The sequence below is a fragment of the Antechinus flavipes genome, chromosome 6, assembly GCF_016432865.1.
Source record: "Antechinus flavipes isolate AdamAnt ecotype Samford, QLD, Australia chromosome 6, AdamAnt_v2, whole genome shotgun sequence".
Lineage (NCBI taxonomy): Eukaryota > Metazoa > Chordata > Mammalia > Dasyuromorphia > Dasyuridae > Antechinus > Antechinus flavipes.
Genome location: NC_067403.1, coordinates 211,836,642 through 211,861,266, shown reverse-complemented (window position 1 = coordinate 211,861,266; position 24,625 = coordinate 211,836,642). Strand labels below are relative to the sequence as shown.

At 37.9% G+C, this 24,625-nt stretch overlaps 1 protein-coding gene across 1 annotated transcript in view; it reads left to right on the top strand.

Annotated features, from left to right (window-relative positions):
* The window catches only part of GALNT18 (polypeptide N-acetylgalactosaminyltransferase 18), a 449,516-nt gene that overhangs the window by 337,661 nt on the left and 87,230 nt on the right, over positions 1-24,625 (top strand). The window lies entirely within an intron of this gene.

Sequence of the window (24,625 nt, the reverse complement as noted above, 5' to 3'; positions counted from 1 at the left end):
ATGCTGCACAAGAAAAATCAGATCAGAAAGGAAAAAAAATTAGAAAGAAAGCAAAATAACAACAAAAAGTGGAAATACTATGTTGTGATCCACACTCAGTTCCCATAGTCTTCTGGGTGTAGATAGCTCTCTCCATCACAAGACTATTAGAACTGGCTTGGATCACCTGGTGGTTGAAAAGCGTCCCATCCATCAGATTAGATCATCACATAATCTTGCTTCAACTAACTTCTTGCCAAGTAGGTGCACAGCTCTTTTGTCTTAATGCTGAGGAAGAATGGCCAAACCTATTCTGCACTCTCTAAATTTGACACCCTAAGATGGATCCCCAATTGCCCTGCCCATTATGCTTTTCCCCAAGACTGCCTATAGGTTCACTTTATGACTGGCAAGCCATCGGCAGGTGAGGCAATCTCTTTTTTAAACAAATTAATTTCTTGCTCAGCCACCCCCTAAATCCTTATAAGATCTAAAGCCCACTGGTAGAAATTTGATGGTTCTGTCTTTCCTATCATTAGACTCCTTCTCTGTCTATCTACTTCTAGTTGTCTGTTTATAGAGAGAGGCAGTCAATAGCTCAGCTTTCATCACCAGAAGTAGTTGGGGTTTTTTGGTGCATTTAATAGTAGTCTCCACCTTCCTTGTGTCAGAAGCAATAGGGGGAAGCTGAGGATTCATCTATTGAAACAAGGATCATAGCATTTAATCTGAAAGGGACCTCAGACACTATCTAACCCAACCCTTTCATTTTACAGATAATAAAACTGAGACCCAGAGAGGTTATAGACTTTGTAGTAACTGTTCTCTTCTAAATAACTTCAGTTGTTTCTTATTACCTAAAGGAATATAACATAAGGAAATACACTTTAATATTTGCATCTTCCAGCCCTAACAACTAGAATGATGCCTTAAATATAGTGGGAACAAAGAAATTGCTGTTAAAAAAATAAATGAGTGAATGAATGAAAAAATATAGGATCATAGATTTAGAACTAGATCAGACATGATCATTTATCCGCTCTAATATTCTTATTGTACACATGGGGAAACAATGGCACAAAGACCTTAGGTGATTTAGCCAAGTTCACAAAAAATAATTAGCAATAGCAGGGTTTGAATCCAGATTTTCTGACTCCAGAGCCAGTTTCCTCGGGTGCCATGATGCCTTTTGGACAACCGTGGGCACGTCTGTAAACACCACTGAGAGGCAGACTGAGGATGAGTTCTCATCACAGATAATGAAAGGAAGGACCGACAAATCTACGTAGACAGTAAACCATCATCTGCTCTTAGAATTCTTGATCTGGGGGAGAACAACTTCAATATTTTGTGATGTAAATCCAATTTATTTTTAAAATTACTGACTGATGGGTTAATGACTTGTAGATGCTCACATAGTGAGTGTCAAAGGAAGTGTTTAAAACCAGTCACTCTTGATGCTGAGCATCCCTAGACAAAGAACTCTCATCCCTGTTCCAATCTATGGATACCACTGCCTTTCCACATTTTCCAACGGATGAAAAAATAGCCATGCTTGACTTGGTGCTGGCAAGATCTGACCTTGGGACTAAGAAGGGATAGCTTCATCATCCCACCTCCTGCTTGCACCATTTTGGTTCCATCCACTGAGAAATGTGGTTCTTGAATTTTTAAGGTTTTTTTTGCCCTAGAGAGTTTGCAAGCATAGACCATGTTCCTACATGATCCATGCCTCTAAAGGCAAGTTAGAGTGCCGGGAATGGAGTCAGAAAGACATTATTTAAAAATGGCTTCAGAAACTAATTGTGTATCACTGGACAAAGTCATTTAATCTCTGCATCAGATTATTCATCTGAAAAAAAAGGTAATAATAATAGTACCTACATCCCATGATTTTTATAAGGATAAAAATGAGATATTTGTAAGCCCCTGACAAATAGTAGGCACTTAAAAATGCTTATCTCTTCCTCCTTTCTCTTCCACCCCTGTCTTTGTCTATATTGAAAACCCACTGGCTGGCATCTTTGGTACGTGAAATCCTGCCTCAAGCCAAGAAAGCATGACCTTTTTGTGCCTCTTAAGCCCTCCCTGCTTAGAGAGGAGATGTAAAAATTACTGAGAACTTCCATCAATGAGGAAAGGAAAGTATTAAGGGCCCCATTGACCCTGTCTACTCAGAGGGCATAGGAGCACAGACTGTGGTTGGGGAATCAGTGATTCTTAGCCCCAAGAGTTGTCATTTTGAATGAGGAGCTCACAGCCCATCCTCATCAGGTGGTTATTCTCCTCCTCCTCCTCTTCCTCCTCTTCCTCCTCCTCTTCTTCCTCCTCCCTTCCTTCTTTGGACTGAATGATTATCCCAATGTTGCGGCTTTCACATTGCCCTTCCATGTTTACCAAGTGAAGCCCCAGGAGCCCCAGGCCTGCCATTCCCCATTCTCAGACTGTCATTTCTAAGTGATGGTTATTTCCACAAAACAAGCTGCCTTAGGTTGGAAGGGGGAAACTGAAGCTGTGAACACTGACTTTTCAAAGTGTCAGTAACACAATTGGGTGTCAGTCACAGCACCTGTCAAGTCCTGCTCCGGGTAGCAGCTTCTATTTTAACACCAGGCATCAAGAAAAATAACAGAGCCCTCATTCTGCCCCACTCCCCAGCTATTCAGCTTCCTCCCCATCCCACTTCCACCCTCCCTTCTACCTTTTTCCTATTTGAGAGAAAAAAATCTTCCATTAGAGGGAAAAGAAAATAGGATGTAATAGGGAGGGAGGGTAGATTTGATGCTCACTTAGGAAGGATACAGCCATTTGGTTTTGGGTCTCACTATGTGGAGTTTATTTTCCCTAGGTTTCTGCTCTTTGAAGGGGATCTAAGGACTTTGCCTTTGAACGTAGGACTTTCTTCTTCCATGATTTTGTAAAGTTCTCCCCATAGTTGTAACGTACAATCCTGAAGGCATTTTCACTTTTCTTGGGTCTTTCCATTCAGAGATCTGATAGCTGCTTTTCCCTTTCCTTACTTACCTCTCCTGTCACTGCTATTAAATCTCGCTAATTCTATACCTCCTTTCTTTCTTGTTCTCTTTGTCTTTTTTCTACATATTTCAGAACACAAGAGAAATTTTTCTGGTGTCTACAAGAGACAAGTGAATATATGGTAATGTACCAGATGAAGGCTATTGAATGTACACATAAAAGAAAACTCCCAAGTTCCACATTGTAGCATCTTAAACTTGGAAGCTTGTCTCTATAGCAGTGAAATCTGCCTCTGGATTCACAGATTCATTGAAGAATCATAGGATCAAAGACACAATCGGAGGGGACCTCAGAGGCAAGCTAGTCCCATGACCTCATTTTAAATATGAGGATACTGAGGTTCAAAGTAATTAAATGATTTGCTTAAAGTTATACCCATCATGAATGGCAGATCGAGGACTCAAGTCCAGATACTCGGATCCAAATTGACCATATTCCAGAAGCTAGAACATAGTAGCTTTGTCAGCGTCAGATAAGCATGGGGTTTTCCTCCCTCAGAAAACTTCTACCCTCATTAAGTCTATTTACATGTTCTGCAATGCATAGCAGGCTCAGAAGAGCAACCTATTCTGAGAAAGGAACTTGCCAGCTCTATCGAGGCACCGGTACCCCCTCCCCAGCCCGGTTTGCTCCCTGCTTCAAGGTAGACCTCTCTAGGGCCAAGGCTGATGCCCCAGGGGGAGATACTGCTGATCCCTGTTCCCCAGGGAGGAGCCACATAACCAGGGTCCTGCAAGGGGGATGTGCTCTGGTCTTTGAAGGGGAAAGATGGTTTGTGGTCCTTGCTTTTTGTACAGAGGGGAATCTGGCATCCCAGGGACTTGGGGACCAATTAGCACAAGGGATGATGCTTCTGAAAACAATTGAAGAAAGAGGTGGGGGGGGGTACCCGTCAGTCATCCTGGAAGCACATTATCTCTTAGTAACACCAGCCTGGGAGTGACTTTTTGCAATTACAAACAGGCACTGCCCATATGCAGTTTAACAATACATTGTAAAACTTTTACGGTGAGTGGAGATAAGTGCTAAATTAATCCCTAAAGAACAAAGCAATTTTAAAAGTACATAATGAAGCAATTAGCAAAAAATGGCTGGTGGTAGAAGAGAGAGAGAAAGAGAGAACCCATGGACCATTTTACCCAGACTACTTTTATCTGAGGTAGGAGGGTGTTGGGAAAAGCAAGGTTCTGGGAGGTAGGATTCAAGAGGCAGTTAGGGAACCTTTGGAGAGTCATAGAAAAGGTGTAATTTCCATTTTTAAGAAAAAGTTGGAGGTGGGTGGTATGTGCTAATGCCCATTAAGATTCTCAAATTTAAGAAGAAGAAGGGAAAAAAGGGTTTCCATAAACTAAACCCTCCTGCTGGTTTGCATTAGCTCCAAGCCCTGGGCTTGGAGAATATACTGCCTACTTGCCAGGCAGTCTGACGCTCCTGGTGTGATGCTGTAAGCACCAGAGCCATTTCTCAATGAGGGACCTAGCCAGCCTCCTCTGGGGCTCATTCACTCCACATCTACTCTAAGCTGGCCAGCCTGCACCAGCCTCGGTTCCTTCCTGATGCCCACTGATAGCCACAAACCCACCAGCAAGTGCTTTTAAGGACAAATACTTTCCTGGAGATTCCCGGGTTGAGATTTCTCCATAAAACCATTGATTTAGATCTGAACAGGAATTTAGAGGCCATTGAGTTCAACCCTATCCCTCATTTTACAGATGGAGAAACTGAGGGACAGGGAGATAAAGTGATTTGTTCACTGTCAATGACTGGGTAAGAGTCTGAAACAGGAATTAAATTCAGGTTTCTCCATATCAAAACCCAATACCCATCCATGATACCTGTTGGCCTGTTCCCTAAAATGTGGTCTGAGATGTTGCTTCAGAAGGAAAAATAACGTTCACAGACAAGAGCAAGGTTGAGCTGACCACTAGAGGTAGGTCTCTTCTTGAGATCAGGCTTTTCTTCAAGTTTCAGCTAAAACCCCACTTTCTACAAGATTGTCCTGGTCCCCCTTTTTCCTAGCAGCTTTCCCTGGATTAAATTGGATTTTCTCCATATCAAACTTGTTTGCACATAATTCCTTGCTTGCCCTTTCCCCTTTGATTGTTAGGAACTTGAAAGCAGAGCTCTATTTTTGCAATTCTTCTATCCCCAGGCTTAGCTAAAATGATAGGAAGTGAAGATAGGGCTGGTCTGGATCCCTGGAACCAGAGGACTCCCTAGTGTTGGTTTAAATAGAGGGAGCCAAACTGCTTTCCAGGCTGTGACTAACAGCTGCTGTGCAGGCTTGGATATTGTTTACAGCTGACCACATCTATTTCCCATAGCCCCAGGGCCTCCCTGCTTCCCGGCTGCAGTCAGCCAAGGTCTGGGAAGGCTCTCAGCCACTGACAACGGTTCCCAGAGCATTTCTGCTGCTCAGGAAGGAATGGCCAGACAGACAAAGGCCAATTCAAAAGATGGCTTAATCTGCTTCCTAAGCATGGATGTGATTCTTCCCTATCTTATTGGTTGGAAGGTCCCTATGCTTTATTTTGTTGTGGGTTTTTTTTTAATTTTTATGTCCTAATGTTTCACTACTTTAAGAAAGCATCAAATACATTAAGTAGAATTCATCAAGTTATCAGGGAAGGAAGGAGTAGTGATTAGTTAATACTAAAGGGACCTTATAAAAAGTTTACTTAGGTGGTTAGTTCTTCAAATATATTCCAACTATAATTCAATTAACCTTGTCATTCAGTCACAGCTGATTCTTTGTGACTCTGTGACTCTGTTCATGGCATTTTCTTGGCAATGATACTGGAGTGGTCTGCCATTTCCTTCTCTGGTGGATTAAGTTAAATAAAGATTGCGTGCCTTTCCCAGGATCACTCAGCTAATAAGTATCTGAGTCACATTTGAACTCAGATCCTCCTAACTCCAGGAGCGGGGCTCTCTCTACTAATTGTCCCCACTCACCTATATTTTATTTATACATGACTTCAAAATATTACTTTTTAATTATTATGCTGATGTTATTACATATACATATTTTATACATATATTATTACATATAGATATTTTATTATTATACATATACATGACTTCAAAATATTACTTTTTATTATTATACATATATTATTACATATACACATATTATTACATATAGATATTTTATTATTATACATATACATGACTTCAAAATATTACTTTTTATTATTATACACATATTATTACATATAGATATTTTATTATTATATATATACATGACTTCAAAATATTGCTTTTTATTATTATACATATATTATTACATATACATATTTTATACATATACATATATTATTACATATACATATTTTTTATTACACATATATATGACTTCAAAATATTACTTTTTATTATTATACATATATTATTACATGTACATATTTGTGCATATACATGTATTATTACATATACACATTTTATTATTATACATATACATGACTTCAACATAATATTTTGTTACAGAAAGTATGAGAGACACCCTAACAGCAGCAATGAGGAGGTGATTTGGGGAAGATGTAGGATCAGATTCTGCTTCTGATACATACTAGCTGTGTAACCTTAGAAAAGTCATTTACCATCTTTGCCCCTAGCAGTTTTCAAAGAATAAATAACAGAGCCTTTGAATTTATATATTAGTGGGGGGAATCCAAAGGAGTGTATCCCTAGACCAGTGATATTAGAGGTCTGGAGTATCCTACCTTCACACACAATCCAAAAATGTTAACCCCTCTTCTATATAAAGTTAATTTTGAAATGAAGGAGTTCCCAGAAAATAGCCTTGGATGTTACATAATATAATGTTCATCACAAAAACATGATTCTACTGGGCCCTCTCCTTTATGTATTTCCTGAATAGTCTCATGTAAGTCAAAAGTTTTGTGCTAAAATAAGTTGGCAGGAGAGTTCAGTTTATGGAAACTTTTTAAAAAATAAAATGACTCTTGAAGGTCTTTAATACATATATGAAGCAGCTTTTAACTTTCTAAAGATGAAAACAGTGCCTTCAATTAGATTCCCCAAAGACCAAATTATAGCAGGTGATTTCGTTATTTCAATCAGTGTTTTTGAACCTGGGGTTCATGACCTTGTTTATCTTTTTTTTTTTTTTTTTATAATAAATTTTATTTTATTTGACCTTGTTTATCTGATTTGACAACTCTATATCAGTTTAATTGGTTTCCTTTTTTTAATCCTATATATTTTATTTGATGCATTTAAAAATCAAAATCCAAAGAACTATGGAGACTGAGTATGGATTGAAGCATTATATTTTCACCTTTTTTTTCTTGCTTTGTTTTTCTTTCTCATGGGTTTTTTCTTTTAATATGATTTTTTCTTGCACAACATGACAAACATGGAAATATGTTGTTGTTTTTTAAATCAAAGTCCATAGGCTTTACCACACAATCAAAGGAAGTCATGGCACAAAGCTTATGAACCCCTAATTTAAAGGAATCATTATCTTTGTGGAGATTTTATGTTTTATTATGGACAAGTTCATTTAAAGTGAGAGGAAAAGAAAGGAGAATGACCAAACATTTAAGAACCTACCAGGCACTATATTAAGTGTTTTATAAATATTTGATCTTCGTGACAACCCTAGGAGGTAAGTGATATTATGATCCCAGTTTTATAGTTGAGGAAACTCAGACTTGACCAGGATCACAGGTAATATATGAAGCTAGATTAGAACTCTGATCTTCTGAAGTCCAAGCCCATTGCTCATTCACCTAGCTCAAGCCCAAGTCACTTAGCTGCCTCTGGGGAGGCAGAGGAACTTAGAGATGGCTTTTGTCAATGGTGATCATAGTGCTTCCAGGCTGAATGTGGCGTGGAGCTGACCTTGAGCTCAGTACTGATGGAAGTTTAAGTTTTGTAATGTCGCTGAGTATTAATGGCAGATTTTGCATCTCTTATCCGAGTTCCAGGATGGCTAGATTCCAACTCTTAGTACCAATTCACCAGAATGATGACTTTTCTAACTGCTACAATTTATGAAATCAGTATTCTAAGGCTTGAAAATTAGGATTTGTATCCATGGGGGAGGATCTTTATGGATGAAATAATGATTTCACTCAAGTGAAAATATCATCATGACATGTATACAAGGGACAGAAGACTTCAAAGGATACAATACTCCAGCTTTTCTAATCTAAACATTTTAAACAGGCTAGTATAGCAACTGGGTAGGTAGGTGGTATAGAGGATAGAGTACCAAGCCTAAAGTTCAATCTGGCTTCAGACACTTACTAGCTGTGATTCTGAGGAAGGCACTTAACTCTGCCTCGGTTCCTCTTCTGGAAAATGAGCTGGAGAAGGAAATGACAAAGCACTCCAGTATCTCTGCCAAGAAATCGCCAAATAGACATGACTGAAATGACTGAACAATAATAATAGTATAGCAATTATAACTCTTCTAACCCCTTAGAGTAAGTTTTCTAAGGCGTCAATAATTATAACAGTTCAATTTATAGATTCAGCCTGATCACTTCAAGGTAAATAACTAATAAATTTGAGCTATTCTGAATATATAGGATTACATTTGTGTAGTATCCCCTCTTAGAAGCATCCAAGTCCCCAAGAAGGGAATAAGATGTGGCAAAAAAAAAAAAAGAGCTCTAAACTGGGGGTCAGCATTCATGGTTCTAGACCTGCTGTGCTACTAGCTCCCACTCCACCATGGTTTTTAGCATCTTCTTTTATAAAATTGGTTTTAGACCTGCCTTTCCTGCTCCTACCCCACCATGGTTTTTTGTATCTTTTATAAAATGGGTTCTAAATCTATCTCTGCAATCAGTTCCCACCCCAGAATGGTTTTTAGCATCTTCTTTTATAAAATGGGTTCTGGACCTGCCTCTTCTACCAGCTCCCAATCCAGTATGGTTTTTAGCATTTGCTTTTATAAAATAAGGAAAATTGGAGTAAGTGGTCTCAAGGGACCCTTCAGCTCTGCCAGGCTGGTCTACTATTTTTCCTCCAGCACTAAGCATCTGAAGCTTAGTTTCTATGTGGAAGTTAGCTCCCACCCACATCCTTTTTCTCTGATGTTAACATATATCATCTATATTAACAGTGCTTATTGTAGATCTTTTCCTTTTCGTGGTCCCAAGAAACTACTATCTTCATGTCTTTTCTGGAGACCTCTGAGGATTGACAAAACCAGGTCTCCTGAATTTGGGGAAGATCCCTGTGTGCAATTCATTTGTTCAACAATTTGGGGTTTACAGGTGAAGTGCTCAGGTCAACATAAAGACCACATTAGCTATTTGTGCCTCTCTTCTAGAGGGACAATTTGGACTTGGTAATGACATGCAAACGAGCTGCTTAACATCATGTAGGATTTGTTTCTGATTAGATTAAGCCATAGTAACATGAAAGGAACAGCCACTGATTAAGGAGATAAAAAAGGAAACACTTTAAATGAATAAGTGGTTCATCTTCATAAAGCAAAGCATAAATTAAGCCCAGTCCAGGGGATCAGCTTGAGAATAGCAGCTGATTTGATTGAATTTTTCAGAATTCATTGGTAAGAAGAATGTGTCTCAATGCAATTGAAAGAGACTTAACCCACCAGAGAGGGCTCCAGATATTCAGAACAAATAGCTAGGCCCATTTATCTGATGCAAATAGCTTTCAGATTGTAGTAGAGAAGCCTTATTTGACTGTAGGATATTTCTGTATGGTTCCTTTGGGCCCACTCATTCAACAATCATGAAATAAACACTTGTTAAATACCTACTGTGTGCAGAATACTGCTGGAAGAGACAGAAAGTTTGGATTAAACAGTGGTTGCTGCTTTTCCTTCATCAGATCATTTAAAATAATTCAACAAGCATTATTAAGTACCTACTAAGTGTGGAGGGAAGTATATGTGTATGTGTGCATGAGCAAAGGCACAATAAACCAAAACAAACATGCGATTACAATTTACAGATTTTTGGAAGGGGTCCAGGCCCCTCCAGAATTCCCATTATGGAAATCCTCTCAGATAAAACAGAAGAGTAACTCATCTGTAATTTGTAGCTTTAGAGAGTTTCCTGAGGAGCCTGGGAGGTATAGTGAAGTCACACCACTAGGCTATATGAGAGTCAACATTTTAATCCAGGTCTTTTTGATTCCAAGGCTGGGTTATACATCCAGTGGTCCACATTGCTTTTCACATTCAACCAAAAAAAAAAAAAAAAAGGAGTAAATAAACAGATAATCTGTACAAATAGCATCTCCAAAGTCACTCTTGCAAAGTATATACAGCCTAAAATCAACCTTTGGGGTCTGAGAGGGGATCCAGAGTCCCCTTTATGTAATGGACCAGTTTGCTTGCATCAATGATACTCCTAACCTCTCCTTTCTCACACTTAGCTCACTGAGTTTCCAATAGGAAAGACTACTACTTCAGCAAATCCTAAATCCTTGGAGAAAAGTCTTAAAAAAAATTTTCCAAAACATAAAAAGCTTCAAGACAGTTCACCTGGACCTTTCCTCTCCATTTCCTTGGAATTCATCCAGAAAACCCATTCTCTGCCATCTCTTGAGAGCTAGGAAGAAACCCTTCCAAACTGGAAAATCTTTTAAAGTCTGCCTTGGGGCTGTCCCAAATATTCAGACCCCCTATGGAGTCATTCCAAGAATAAGCATTATTTTTCCCAGAAGTAATATCGTCCAAAGGACACTTCCAATGGGACCAATCGCAGCTTGGGAAATAATATTGCAGGTTTTTTTTTTCTTGGTATAGATGGGAAAGTGAGCAGGGAGACTGTAGCTCAGTGCAGAGAACTGGAAATCCCCTAGGCAAGTGACCTAACCTCTCTATGAATTCCTCATCTGCAAAATAAAGGGATTGGACTACATGACATTTAAGGTCCTTTCCAGCTTTAAATCTCTAAGTCTATGAAGGTTTTTGCAATTTCAAATAAATTTCAAATGCATCCAAGAGAACTGGAGATAGGAATGGTAGGGATACCTACATTCAAGTCCCACATCAAAGTAGAAAGCTAGTGAAGTCATCACTTGATCAATAACTCAGTCAATATTCACTAAAAACCTACTCTACCCAGTATTGTATTTTAAAATAAATATTGATATTTTCTGTTTTTACATCAACTTAATTATCTTATGTGTCCCTTTCCCTCTCCCTCCAAGAGAACCATTCCATTTAACAATTTTTTTAAGTTAAGGAAAAAATGTCAGCACAACTAATTGATACATTGAAAAAAGATAGAAAATATGTATAACGTGTAATATTGTGGGCCTCCAACTTCCATGATAAGCGGGTTAGAAGTGTTTTCATCAGCATCTTACCAATCTTTATTCTTTCCAGTAATGTGATCTGTACTAAATATAGTAAAGGGGAAAGAGCATAAATAAATACAAGATATGTTTCCTTCCCCAAAAACTTTTTGCCTCTTTTGAAAGAGAGTTTAAGTTGAAGAGGAAATTCTGATGTATCAGAAAGAGCCCTGGATTTGGATCAGAGACCTTGGTTCAAGTCTCAGCTCTCACACTCTCTGATTGTGTTAACTTGGCCAAGTAATTTAACTTCCATGAACTTCATCTTCTTCATCCATATGATAGTGATGATGTTATTTACATTACCAGTTTCACAGGGCTATTATGAGAATCTGTGAATGACAGGAAGGAATAGTAGAATGGCCTGAGTTCGTCAGATTATGAGGTGTTACCAGCGTATAAAGACCAAACCATATTTTGAATATTCATATCACATAGTATACTTTAATTTTAAAAATATCTACTGATTGATTATCTGAGAGAATAACTCTGAAGTTTCCCCTATCTTTATTCTTTTCTAAGAACATCCTTAGCTAAAGAGTAAATATTCTTGAAATAGACTGGCAATAGCAGAAAAAGAATATAGGAAATTAATCATGTTAAAGACAGGAAAACAAAGGGACAAGATCCCAGAGGACTTTAAATATCAGGGTAAGGAGTTTGAAGTTATATTTTTTTAATAATCACTTTTTATTTTTGCAAATACATGCAAAGATAGTTTTCAACATTACCTTTGCAAAGCTTTTTTCCAAATTTTTCTCCCTTCCTCCTCTTTACCCCTCCCCTAGACAGTAAGCAATCTAATATAGGTTAAAAATGTGCAATTCTTTTAAAAATATTTCCATATTTATCATGTTGCAAAAGAAAAATCAGATCAAAAGGGGAAAAATATGAGAAAGAAAGAAACAAGCAAACAAACAACAACAACAAGGTGAAAATACTATGCTTTGATCCAAATTCATTTTTTATAGTTCTCTCTCTGAATGTGAATGGCTCTTTCCAACACAAATCTATTGGAATTGCTTGAATTACCTTATTTTTGAAAAGAGCCAAGTCCATCACAGCTGATCATCACGTAATCTTGTTACAGTGTACAATGTTCTTCTAGTTCTACTCACTTCAATTAGCATCAGTTTATGTAAGTCTTACAGGCTTTTCTGAAGTCAACCTGCTGGTCGTTTTTATAGAAAAATAATATTCCATGGCATTCATATACCATAATTTATTCAGCCATTTTCCAATTGATGGGCATCCACTCAGTTTCCAGTTCCTTGCCACTAGAAAGAGGGCTGCCACAAACATTTTTGCATATGTGGGTCCTTTTCCCTTTGTTATGATCTCTTTGGGATATAGCCCCAGTAATGACACTGCTAGATCAAAAGGTAGGCCAGATTGATAGCCTTTTGGGCATAGTTCCAAATTGCTAAGAGTTTGAAGATTATTCTCTAGCTAGAAAATTTTGAAGAATTTTCTGGTAAATGAGATGATGTGGTCAGAACTGTGTGCTATGAAGATTAGTTTAGCAATAATAATATATAGTCTGTGAGGAGAATCATACTATCCAACTCATGGCAAATAGATGATGAATGCAAAATGTAGAATATTTCGGATATTTTGAACGGAGGAATTTGTATTACTTGATTACATGAATTTTTCAAGGCTTAATGGAGGATACTAAAAGATAAAAGTAAAAAAGAAAAGAGCGTCATTAAGTCACAGCTTTGTTTTTGTTTTAATTCACACAAAAGAAGGCCAAAAAGAATCACCACCAATTTAAAATGAATGGAGTACATTTATTATATATCTTAAAAGAAAATTAATTGTTGCATAATGGAGATCTGAAGTTTCATGTACAATTCTCTTTTTCAGGTCTATTGTGTATATTGAAAAGCACATTTCATTTGGTGTTTGTTCATCTCAAACTAAACTATTCTTAGTAGCACGTAAGATAGATGGTAGAGGCAAGAGAATGGAGATAGGGACTTCATGTAAAAGTGGAGTTCAAATGAAAGACTGGGATTAAGAGGGATGTGAATACATACATATGTGAATATGTAAATATATATGTATGTGTGTATGCATCTATGTGTCATCCATATGAAGGTAAATAACTAGAAAATGGGAGTGGTTGATAATGCAAAAAGAAAAAAATTCCAATCTCCAAGAGAACCATGAATAAAAAATCTAGGAAGCTATCTACTTTAAGGAGGCAGAGAGGGGAAGAAAGCATGATATGGCACCAAAAAATAGTATAGAGTTCAATGATATAGCTTAAAATTCCATCACAGTGACCTTGAGCAAGCTGATTAATCTCTGTTTGCCTCAGTTTACTTATCTAAACTATAAAGGTTAATAATATCACCTGCCTCCCAAATATGTTATGAGATGATATTAGAAGTTTTACAGCCCATAATTGCTATGTCAATGCTATTATTACTATTAACAATAATAATAACCATAAAATGAGTGAGTTGGACAGGTGGCTTAAGTCCTTTCCCTAGATCTATGATCTTAGGAAATACAAAGAGAAATGGCAAAAAAGGCAAGAGGCCAGCCAAGCTATAGAATGCCATGGAAACCAGAGAAATGGAGAATTTCACAGAGGGACTGGTCAAAAATTTCAAATGCTGAAAAGGATTGTTTTGTGTTTTTTGGTTTTTTTGTTGTTGTTGTTATTTGTTTGTTTGTTTTTGTTTTTTTGTTTTTTTTTTGCTTTGTTTTATTAAGGGAAAGATGGCAAAAAAATTACCATTGGATTGACTTTTTGATTGAGAGAATAATTTCTATAGGTGGATAATTGTGTGGAATTTTAGAGGGAACAGTGAAGAAGAAAGGAAAAGAGAAATAGAGGGGGATTGCTTGAGAAGATCATAGAAAAAAGAGAAGTTGTTGTTTTAAAATTGGGGAGATCCTTACATGTTTGAAGGCATAAGGGAAGAAGTCATCAGAGAAGGAAGAAAGGAATATAAAGCAGAAAGGGGAAAGAGAGAAAGAACCAAACAAGATCCCAGAAAATATAAGAGAAAATGGAATCAAGAACACCTGGAGAAGGTGGAGTCTTGTTCTAAGAGGCACCATTTCACCACTAAGAAGAATATAAGGAACTGAGTTTGAAGATACAAATTATTAGAATATAGAAAGGGAGATAGGAAATTTGTAACCTGATAGACTCATTAGATTATAAATTTAGAGTTAATCCAGTCCTATCATTTTACAAGTAAAGAAATGGAGGTCTAGAAAGGTCAAGTGACTTGTACTATATCACACAGGAGTTGAATCCAAATCATACAATACCAAATAAAGGACTTTGTCTATTGCACTATACTGTCTCAGACATCTCAGTAAAGTAGAAAGTCAGTATGTCTGCCAATAAAGAAATGGAAGGACAAGACTGGAAACTGAAGCCCCACGGGAAAAACATGGTACAATGGTTGTCGGGATTTTGCAAATGAATTAATCAATCCACAAACATGTATTAAGTACCCTCTGTGTATATTTGCCACTGTATTAGGCTTTGGATCCTAAATAAAAATGTTTCTACTCTCAAGAACTTTATTTTTTAGAATGAGAATCCATAAGAAATGAAGCAAGATTTGATCAAAAAAGAAAATGGAGGTCATGTACAGAAGAGTGGTGTGATGTTTTACAAATGGAGAAATCATTTATGTGAGGTTTGGTAGTGGGGACCTGAAATGGAACAGGTCAACAAAACATTCCCCAGTAAGATACGGGAGCCTAGAAGTGAGAGTAAAAGATAATGCATTCAAAAGGAATAACTTCGGCCTGAAAGTCAACAAAACAGGGAGAGCTGCATGAGGAAGGGATTCTCGTATACGTTGATGATTCCAGAGTTCAGGACTAATTCCAAATAGTTCATAATATCCAAACTGGCCCACAGAGCCCTTTTCTACCCAGTCTTCACTCTATCCTACTTTCATCTTCTTGGGAGCATCCATGAGTCCAGCTTTGGTGACAGTGAAGACAAATTAAGCTTTCTGAACTTCTGTTTCTCCACATGAGGAATAATTCTTTTACTATGTGCCTCCCTGAGTTGTTGTGAGGATCATTTATAGAAAGGGAAGTACAAATCTTAAATTGTCATAAAATGCAAACTATTATTAGCATCTATAGGTTGCACAATCTACCTTTGGGGTGGTGAGTTTGATGGAACTGCCTCTGAAGATGGGCTGGGATATCAGAACCTGAATCAGCAACTTTTGGGGACTCAGTGCATAGTAGATGAGTCCAAACCCAGAACTACTTCATTTGGGAAAAGGATTGGTGGGGATGGACTAGGTCCAAACTAAGTCCAACAACCTGAGAAGAGAATTCTAATGCTGATACCATCACTTGTCTAGGCACAATGTTATACTAATTACTAAGTTGCTTTCATTTCCCTTATGTCCAATGATTCTCCAACAAATCCAGACATCTCAAACTGGATTTCTAGTAGACATTTTAAACTTAAAATGATCAATACAGAACTCCTTATATTTTCCCAAAACCTTCTTTCCTCCTTCCTTCCCTATTATTGTAGAGGCAACTCTATCCTCCATTTCTGAGGCTCCCAACCTAGAAGTAATCCTGGATTCTTCATAATCTCTTTCCGCCTCCTTCTCCTCCTCATAGCCAAGCTCTTGCCAAGCTCTATGGATTTGCAACATCTCTTGAATACTCCCTTTCTCTCCTCTGACACTTATCTTCACCCTAGTGCAGGACCTTATCCCCTCAGTACCATGAAAAACAATACAAAATTTAGAGTCACAGATGCTAGTTTTAAATAGGCTCTTCTACTTGTGTGATCTTAAGCAAGTCAACCTCTCCGGGGCTGCTTCCAGATCTGTAAAAATGTGCTGGACTAAATGACCTCAAGTCCCTTCCAGATGAAGATCCTGGCTACTAGACTCACAACATCATCACTCTCAAACTTGTCCCTTAATTTGTGCATTCATTGCAAATATTTCCTGAAGCTGGAGGGTCAGCCTTTCTTGAAGAAGGGAACACAGCTCCCTGCTTCAGGAAAGAAAGACTGATTAATTGGATTTTGCTCAAGCACTAGCTAATTGTTGTTTACTATCCATATTAAGTTATCTGTTATGACTGGGAGCCTTGGAGAAGCACTTCTACAGTAGATGCCTTAGGACATGGGGGCAGTTTGGTGGTTTCTCTACAGTGAAATGAAGTTAACGTTCTCACTATATGAAGCTGTTTGAGATTGTCTCTGTTCATTCTGTGGCTTGCCTGGTTTTATGACATTAATTTAAACTACATAATCAAAATAACTAAATGCCTCTATTGGGCTGCAGTAGGATGCACTTAGGCATCAGAGCCTTGCTGAAAAACAGCTTGGGTTTGAAGGAAATCACTGGGTACAATTAAGTCTAGTCATATGTTGTTTTTATGGGCTTTTATAAATAAGAGGATGCAGAGATGGTATTTAAAACTGCGTTTTCCTGACACGAGTGATCCATCACCCAATACTCCTTAAACTGTATTGTGCACCTTCGGGATAAAAAGGGTTGGACAAAGCTTCCCTTCCATCAAATTCTTTCTCCCCAACAACAGCTGCCCTTGACCTCTGGTACCTACCTGCTTACATGAAGTGTTTGCAGATTGGTCACCAACAGCACCATGAAGGAGGAGGATTTTTCTGCCTTAAGATTATATGGCATAGAGCATAGATTTAAAGCCAAAAGGGATCTCGGAGGTCCTTTACTCCAACCCATTTATTTTACAGAAGGATAAAGTGGGTCCCAGAGCTACTGTATGACTTGCCTAAGGGCATGCAGGTGCTAAGTTTCAGAGCTTCTTCTACTTGCATGATGACCTAAAATCCCCTGGACTTAACTTTGAGGAAGCAGACTGTAGGAAGGAAAGGGATCAGCTCTTATAATACCAAGGCCAGACTCACTTGACATTTTCTCTTTTTTCTGCCTATAATCAATTTGGTCTTCCTCCCCAAAAAGTCCCCTCCTGAATCATCCTATACTTTTTCCATTCTCATACTGATTCCAAAACTGGATATCCTCTGTCTTCCTCTTTGACCATAGCTTTTGATTTAGAAAAGACATTAGAGTCCATCTAGTTCAATACCTTTATTTTTGTAAATAAACTGAGGCCCATAAAAGTGAAGTGATTTGCTTGGGATGAAAGTCTAGGTCAGGTAGTGACAGCATTGTACACTTTGAACCCAGATCCTTTGCTTCCAGGTTGAATCTTCTTTGAGATTGGGTTAAAAAGAAAACCAGCAGCAGCAAACCTCTTTATTTGTATCTGAAGGAGGATGGGAGAGACAAAATAAAGAACATAGAATTGCCATATTCCAGAGCCTTGGAATTAAATACTAAATGCCTGTCCCCCATTTAGCCATAGCTGGCATGGTTTCCTAGGCTAACTGCTTCTTCTCATCTAATGAGCCTCTAGGCTTGGCCCTGCCATGTAGTAGCTATTTGCTGCCTTCAGAAAGATACCTCATCTATCTATTCTTTCTTTCTCTCCTTCTCTCCTTTCCTTCCCCCCTTCTCTCTCACACTACACACCCGTCTCTTCCAGTCCTCAGACTAGTTCTAAATTCCTTTCTGCTTCATTAATAATGCCCATTTCTCCTCCCTCCTCCAATTCTCAAAATAATTCCAACTTTATTCTTGGCCTGCTGCTGGAAAAGAGTGCCCAGCTTTCCTAAATTCATGAGCCATTGCTAAGCTCTGTTTACTAGCAAAATAAATATTCACCCAAAACCCCTCACAGATTTCCACTTTCCCTTCTGCAGTCTACATATGGTCATAACCATGGACAGTTCCCACCTGTTGTCAGAATCTCCTCAAGAGGTTTCATGGATTCCCCCTTTCTATGCAGTGGATCCCTGGAAATCTTCTTTACTTGGTGATCTTAAGCCACAAGGTTCTCCTTTGTTTCCTTCAGCATAAGCAGAAAGCAATTAGGCAGTGTCTCAGAAACAACTCTGTAAACATGCTGAATCCACGCCATCTCCTCCTCCTCCTCACAGAAACAGCCAAGAATCCAGAGGCTGTAGCCAGATGTTTTAAGTTGATAATTAGGCTCTTACAGCACACCCCCAGGCACTGGTTATTCAGAGAATCAGAGACTGTCCAACATAGGAGGGGCCTGAGGGAATGGCCAAGACCTTTCTTTTCTCTACTTAACCCAGAGAGGTGTTGTGAGGAGCAAAGGAGATGTTGCATGTAAATCATTTTACAAACTTTACCATTTATAAGCAATAACAATAAACAATAATATCAATAGTAGAATTTTAAGGGATTATGAAATTCTACTATTAATATTATTGTTTGTTGTTATTGTTGCTATTTAGTTCTACCCTATTATTGTATGTGAGGAGACAAACTGTGTTGGAGGAGACAAATCCAGGAACAAGAAAGGTGGAGATAATTAGTAGCAGAATTGGGACTACAATCTGAATCTCCTGATTCCCAGATCGGTATTTTAGGTTTTTTTCACTATACTCCTATATATATGTGTGTGTGTGTGTGTGTGTGTGTGTGTGTGTGTGTGTGTGTGTGTGTATTGCCAATGACCCAGTACCCTGCAAGATTGGGGTTCCCATGGATTGGGTTTTCTCTTAGAATCTTTGAAAGATGCCAACATCCAGAATATGCTCTGGTAAATTTCTGAAAATGCTTGTGGCTAGGTGGGTATATAGGATACAAACTCTTAAGATAATGAATGTATAGTATATAAAGGACAGTCTTTATTTCTTACCAGGGTTGATAGTAAAGATACAAAGACTTCCCTGGGGCCTAGAAACAGGTATAGAAAACATATAAAATACTCAGAGTACTTCCTATCAGGAAGGAAATGAACTGGGGATTGCCAAAAGGATAATATTCTTAACATTCTCCTGAAATCCTTTTATCTCATAGAATTCCACACAGTTCTTCCCAGACTTCTAATGCCACCCAGTGATTTGAACTTTGGTATTGCTGAACATAAAGAAATTCTCTCCCCATTCTCCTAAATTTCTATGTGCAAGATGAAAGATGTAATGGGAAAAGTTTAAATAAGAGAGAAGTTGGTCTATTCATTCTCTTTAATAGAAGCAACTGGTAGTGCAGCAGTTAGAATAATACATCTGGAGTCGAGAATATCTGAATTGTGACCCTGGGCAAGGCATTTGAACTCTGTTTGCCTCAGTTTTTTCAGTATAAAATGCAGATAATAATTTTACCTACCTCCCAGGATTGTTTTTATATATAAATATATTTATATTATATATAAATAAATAAATGTATATATAATGTATATAAATATTTATATTTATATACACATACATATATATCTACACATATATATATGTCACTTAATAAACACTTGTTTCCTTCCTTCTTTATAGGCCAGGACAGGCTATGAATCCTCAGATAAGATTCATTCCTCCCATAATTTCTAGGCAACCTGAAAGCAGGTCCAGTTGCTGAAACCTATGGCATATAGCAGTAGTTCCCAATGAATTTTGTTCCATTACCCCTTTCAATAACAATATATATATATATATATAGTGAATTCCCAAGAGGCAATTTGCATTTTTCATAATATTATTACAATTTTTACAGTTTAAGTACTATTAGAGAATGTTTATCGTGAACCTTTTGGACCATTGTTGAGAATCTTGAGGATTCTTAAAACACTAAATGGGTACCGCTGCCTTAAGAGGAGCCAAAGGGTGACACAAAATAATTCCTCTCAGAATAGGCACTGGGACCTGTTTGGGTGCTGTCTTTTAATAAAGTGCCTATACTCAATGCAGAAATATGTATGGAGAATCAAGTCCCGACAATGATTCATTGACTTGTAAACTCCTCACCTTAATTGAAGAATTCTTCTAATTGCCCCTCTACACAGTCTCTCTCTCTCTCTCTCTCTCTCTCTCTCTCTCTCTCTCTCTCTCTCTCTCATAAAATTTGCCAAAAATCACTTCTTTCCATATCCTAGGATTGTTTATCTGCTTTGGTGTCCAGATCCAGGAAAGTCCCAGTCCCATTTGGCTCTGCCTTGGGCAGACCTCATCTAGAGCAGGACTTCTTAAACTTTTACCCCTTATAACCTCTTTTCATCCAATAATTTTTTTTTCTGAGGCAATTGGGATTAAGTGACTTGCCCAGGATCACACAGCCAGGAAGCATTAAGTGTCTGAGGCCAGATTTGAACTCAGGTCCTCCTGACTTGAGGGCTGGTGCTCTGTCCACTGCACCACCTAGCTGCCTTCAGCCAAGAAATTTTTACTTGACTCTGGATGTATAGGTATGTAAAATAAGTATACAAATCAAACCTTTATTGATAATAAATCATAATTTCATGACTCCCAGTTCAGTTACATGACCTCCATATAGAGTCACAGCCCACAATTTGAGAAGCTTTGATCTGTAGCACTGATTTCAGTTCTGTGTCCAAGAGAGGCTACGTATATCAGGGAAGGAATCTGACAACTGTGTCATGCAAGGAACAGTTAAAGGAGCTAGAGATGTTTAGCCCGGAGGAAAGAAGTCTTGGATAATCATGATCACTGTCTTTAAGTATCTGAAGAGTTGTCAAGCAAGGAGGAGAAGGATTAAACTTTTTCTGCTTGTCCCTGGAGAGCAGAATTAGGATCAATGGGTGGAAGCTGCAAGGAGGGAGATGTCAGATTCATAGAAGGGAGGGCTTCCTAACAATTAGAACTGCACAAATATGGAGCTGGCTGCCTCGGGAGGTACTGAATCTCCCCTTATTAGAAATAGCCAAGCAAAGACTGAATGAGTGTCTTTCAGAGGTCCTGGAAAAAGGGCTTTTCATTGGGTAATTGGGAAGTTGGGTTCTAAGACCCTCTTAATCTCAAGACTCTGAAGAGACAGTACTTTTATATATGTAATCCTTCACAGAGAAGGATCTAAATATTTCACTGGTGATTTTTAAAATCAGATTCAGATTATATACTTCTTTAGACTAGATTGCACCCAAGATTTGCCATTGAGTTCCATTATTATTTACCTCTAGCTTCTCAATACCTTACCTGTCCATCCTTGAGGAGAATGTCTATCTTTTTGCCTGACCAGATTGTATGTCCCTAGCATGGTCCTTGCCATTGCGAGCACTTGTTGACTAATTGTTGATTACTACTTGTGCTCCTTGGGTGAATCAATTCACCTGCCTGGATCTCAGTTTCCTCAAGAAAATGGAATGGATAGCCTCTAATATCACTTTTTATTTTAAATTGATGATATTGGAGGTGAAATTTTGTGAGAAAGTAACTCTGTTTCCATTGTAACTCTAAGGATTCCATGGTTAGTATGAGTTGCCTTAATTCCCCTCTATCTATATATTCTATTTTCCAGCTACCCCTCAGTTGAATGTAAGCTCCTTGAGGGTGAAATTAATTCACTTTGCAAATTAAGACAACTCTGAGATACCACTACACACCTGTCAGATTGGCTAGAATGACAGGGAAAGATAATGCTGAATGTTGGAGGGGATGTGGAAAAACAGGGACACTGATACATTGTTGGTGGAATTGTGAACACATCCAGCCATTCTAGAGAGCAATTTGGAACTATGCTCAAAAAGTTATCAAACTGTGCATACCCTTTGATCCAGCAGTGTTTCTACTGGGCTTATACCCCAAAGAGATACTAAAGAAAGGAAAGGGACCTGTATGTGCCAAAATGTCTGTGGCAGCCCTGCTTGTAGTGGCTAGAAGCTGGAAAATGAAAAGATGTCCATCAATTGGAGAATGGTTGAGTAAATTGTGGTATATGAATGTTATGGAATATTATTGTTCTGTAAGGAATGACCAGCAGGATGAATACAGAGAGGACTGGGGAGACTTACATGAACTGATGCTGAGTGAAATGAGCAGGACCAGGAGATCATTATATACCTCAACAACGATACTGTTTGAGGATGTATTCTGATGGAAGTGGATCTCTTCGATAAAGAGAGCCTTAATTGATCAAAGATGGACAGAAGTAGCTACACCCAGAGAAAGAACACTGGGAAATGAATATAAACTGCTTGCATTTTTGTTTTTCTTCCCGGGTTATTTCTACCTTCTGAATTCAATTCTCCCTGTGCAACAAGAAAACTGTTCGGTTCTGCACACATATATTGTATCCAGGATATACTGTAACCTATTCAACATGTAAAGGACTGCTTGCCATCTGGGGGAAGGGGTGGAGGGAGGAAGGGGAAAAATCGGAACAGAAATGAATGCAAGGGATAATGCTGTAAAAAATTACCCTGGCATGCATTCTATCAATAAAAAGATATTAAAATAAAAAAAAAATAAAAATAAAAAAAAAGAAATAAAAAAAGAAATTAATTCACTTTTCCCTAGTGAATTAGCATAGTGTCTTACACAAAGTTCGATAAGTCTTTCTCAAATTTAATTGAATCTAAATATGGATATTTTAGAGTATGTCTTTTTAGATAAATAACTGTTATGCCTTATGTTCAATTTTGCAGTGTTGAAATGTCTTAAATAATATTCTCTGTTCCCACTGCAATAAAAATAATTCCCTAGAATATTTTAGTATTAACAATATTGCCTTAAGAGACTGCAGGTGCTGTTTCGTTAGTGGGACAAAGTAAGAGGGAAAAAAAAACTGTCCAAGTTCCTTCATAGGTAATAGAAATTAGTCCCTAAGGCCACTCCTGGACATGGTAGTGCTTACTAAGCATTGATATTATTGGAGATCTTTTAACTCTGCCTTAAAAAAAAGATTCAAGTAAACTAATCCATGAGCAAGCACTAAGTTCATGCTGTATCCCAGGCATTGTCTATGATGCTGGGAATAGAGGATAAGAATAAAGTGGACCTGGGATTTCATGAGTGCTCCTGGCGAGGAAACTCCTTCTGCCTATGCAGATTAGCAACTTTTCTGCAACTTCCTGGCTTAGAGAGTTAGCAAGAGCACTGAGAGATTAAGCAGCTTGACTTAAGTCACAATCCAAAATATGTATAAGGCAAGGTTTGTTCCAAACAGTTCCAAACAGTTCCAAAATTGTAACTGTCTCAGTCCTTAAAGATTTTATGTTTTACTGTAACAGTCCATTGAGTTAAAATGAAGTGCCAAAGAGTTCACTTGAAAGAACTTATAATAGAAATTGATTCCCTTCCCTTGTAGAAAATGACTAACTTTGCAAACATAAGATTTGGGGTTGAACTCCTAACTTAGTCATTACTACTACTACTACTACTACTACTACTACTACTATTATTACTATTACTACTACCACTACTACTATTACTACTACTACTACCACTACTACTATTACTACTACTACTACCACTAATACTATTACTACTACTACTACTACTACCACCACTACCACCACCACTCCTTCTCCTCCTACTACTGCTATTACTTAGTACTACTACTACTACTACTACTACTATTACTATTACTACTACTATTATCGCTACTACTATTACTACTACTACTACTACTATTACTATTACTATTACCACTACTACTATTACTATTATTACTACTACTACTACTATTACTATTACTACCACTACTACTATTACTACCACTACTACTATTACTACTACTACTATTACTATTACTACTACCACTACTACTACTGCTGCTACTATTACTACTAATAATAATATTGATGATGATGATAATAACTAATATTCATATATTATTTATTATGCGCTAGGCACTATGCTAAGTGCTTTATGATTATTTCACTAAATCCTCATAACAATCCTAGAAGGTAGGTGGTGTTATTATTATCCCCATTTTACACATGAGAAAATTGAAGCTAACAGGGGTCAAGTAACTTGCCCAGAATGACAGAACCAGATCACAGCTAGTAAGTGTCCGAAACCAGAATTGAACACAGATCTTTATCCCTCCAGATGTAGCCCCTAACCACTGTATACTTAGCTACCTCATTACTATCATGACCTAGTAATTAAATTATCTATAATATTACAAATTTCAAGTGTAGCTATCCTGAAAGCCTTCCTGGCTGGGTTTAAGCGCCATTCCCTCACAGCCAATGATTACTACTTGAAATCACTATTGGGACCAGCCAATTATCATCTCTAAGTGATGTGGACAGTGCTCAAAGATTCAAACTTGGAAAGAAGGTGCCAGCCTGTGTTGGTAAAGGGAGTTTCCTACTCTGGGAATTGCAGTGAAATCACAGGAGCAGTCCTTACCACCACTTCACATTTATTAGCTATATGCTTCTATGGGTGTTTGTTGAATCCAACTCTACCTAACTCCAAAATCATTGTCATCCCCTCTACTATTCATCAATGAATGAGTAAGTGGCA